Consider the following 2,500-nt stretch of genomic DNA (forward strand, 5'->3'; position numbering starts at 1 on the left):
TAGAAGAAAGCTTTCAGAGAATTCGATTCTGGGCGTAAATTATACATTTCTTGCGCTGAGGGAAACCTTGTTCCTCCCTTCCCGCCCTCCTTCATTATTCATACGAGTGTAGACGCGTGTGTCTGAACGTTTGGGTGTGCATGTACGCGCGTATGTGCCTGTGCGAGTGCGTGTGAGTGTGCGTGCGTGTGTCTGTGATTGCGTGTGAGTGTGCGTGTGCGTGTCAATGTCCATGTGCGTGTGCGTGTGAGTTCATGAGTCTCAAGGAACGCATGCATGGCCTGTGACGGAATTTGGTTGTGTGAAATGTAGGTTTGTTTAATTCATTTTATATTTCTCTCAGTTCGGCTGCCAGTCTGTTTGTCTCTTTATTTGTAGACTTTCTCTCTCTCCCCCCCCCTCTCTCTCTCTCTCTCTCTCTCTCTCTCTCTCTCTCTCTCTCTCTCTCTCTCTCTCTCTCTCTCTCTCTCTCTCTCTCTCTCTTTCTCTTTCTCTTTCTCGTCTCTCTCTCTCTCTCTCTCTCTCTCTCTCTCTCTCTCTCTCTCTCTCTCTCTCTCTCTCTCTCTCTCTCTCTCTCTCTCTCTCTCTCTTTCTTTCTCTCTCTCTCTCGATATCTTTCTGCATCTGTCAAGCTACCTGCTTATTGCTCATCTATCTTTCTCTCACATTACTTATAATAACAACTTTTTGAAAAAAATCGAAATGAATCATGTGAATCCGATGCAGGAAACGAGCGCAGAGTGGATGTTAAGTTCAGCACCGAATTGATCAGAATAGTTTATAATAACCAAATAACTTTTTTCTTTTATCTTTTGTGTGTGTGTGTGTGTGTGTGTGTGTGTGTGTGAGTGAGTGAGTGAGTGAGTGAGTGAGTGAGTGAGTGAGTGAGTGAGTGAGTGAGTGAGTGAGTGAGCGAGGGAGCAAGTGAGTGAGTGAATGGGTAAGTGAGTGAGTGAGTGAGTGAGTGGGTGTGTATGTGTTTTTATGGGTTTGGTGTGCGTGCACTCGTAATATCATACCTATTATGACCTAAGTACAAATGCATTTTCTTCTCAATGACGTACTTACAATTCTTTACCTTGCATTAACATGTTAAACGTACATGTCTGTTACTAAACCTGGATTATTGAATTACCGACTGTTATTGGAATGCTACTATGTACATTATCCACCGTGAATCATTGTGGTCCAGTTAGCGTGCAAATGAAAATTCTGGAGTAAAAGTATATAAAAAAAGTTATATACATGTCCAACCACATATTCCGAAGCATTTTATTGAAAGACTAATTGCACTCGAGATGAGTACTCGTTAGCTTCAAACAATTTTATCAATAAACTCGTATATCATAAAGGCAAAATAAAAGATACATGCAGACAACATGAAGAGCTGTTATTGTTTGAATGGAAATTAACCCTTTTGTTTAGAGTAAACGGGAATAGGCTCTGATAACACAGACTACCAAATATTATTGTCATTCTCAGTCATCTGCACGAACTTGTAGCCAGTGCTTGTCGATAGGGCTTGTAATTTATCAAACTTGGAGGATGGTTATCAATTTGTGTCCATTGTATATATATCAATGCATAAATAATACGTGGCTATTGGTCGATCTATCTCTATATGTACATGCACGTATATATACAGGCATATAGATAAATACATGAATAATGTGAATGAATGAATGGATGAAGAGTTAAATAAATAGATAAATAACTAAATAAACAAACAAAAGATATACAGTGTGTTTACAAAAATAACTGTGATTACGAAAATAATTAAGTGTGTGATTATGAGAATAACCGTGCTAAGTTGAGTAAAATCACAGCAAATAATTGCAGCTGCAAGTATGCAGGAGTGGCGGCTTTTGAGCGAATGAACGGAAAATCCTGTATCATCCGGATACATATTAGGCTCATGCTGGTATTGAAAAACAGTGCACTCTATCTGCAATCATTACATGTATGATTCCCGCTGCAGACCAGAGGAAATGATATTGCAAAATAAAGGTGCCGGTTGAGTTACTGCGTGGAATGACACGTGTGCAGCTAAGCAAGAATACACGGGAAATGGATTCAAGGCCGCTGTATATGTCATTCCATCGACCTTCCATAATTGTGTTGTGGTGTTAAGTTGTATTCGATATATTGTATATAGACTTTTCACCTTCAAGCATAGTCGCGGTTAAACTCTACGGGGTTGATGTCCCGATTTCATTTACACTCCCTCATATCCGTGGGCTTAAATTGTGTTTCATATTAATAATAGTGTTGTGCTGCTGTGCTGTACTTAATGTATTAGTATATTACGTTTCCACCTTTACGTTTCTTAACTCTAGGGGGTGGCACCACCGTTTCTCTTACCCTCACATGGCGGGTGAAAGACCGCTACACATGAAGAATCTTTCCGTAGCTTGATGAATAGTGCAAAAGCTTGATGAATTGTGCAAAGTGCAAGGGGAATGTTTGCGAGGATCATCTTTGTTTTTGTTGTTCGTTTTTT

At 39.9% G+C, this 2,500-nt stretch overlaps 1 protein-coding gene across 2 annotated transcripts in view; it reads right to left on the reverse strand.

Moving 5' to 3' along the window:
• LOC125032739 (band 7 protein AGAP004871-like) overlaps nucleotides 1–2,500 on the reverse strand; it is a 50,509-nt gene that overhangs the window by 46,991 nt on the left and 1,018 nt on the right. The window lies entirely within an intron of this gene.

The sequence above is a fragment of the Penaeus chinensis genome, chromosome 15, assembly GCF_019202785.1.
Source record: "Penaeus chinensis breed Huanghai No. 1 chromosome 15, ASM1920278v2, whole genome shotgun sequence".
NCBI lineage: Eukaryota > Metazoa > Arthropoda > Malacostraca > Decapoda > Penaeidae > Penaeus > Penaeus chinensis.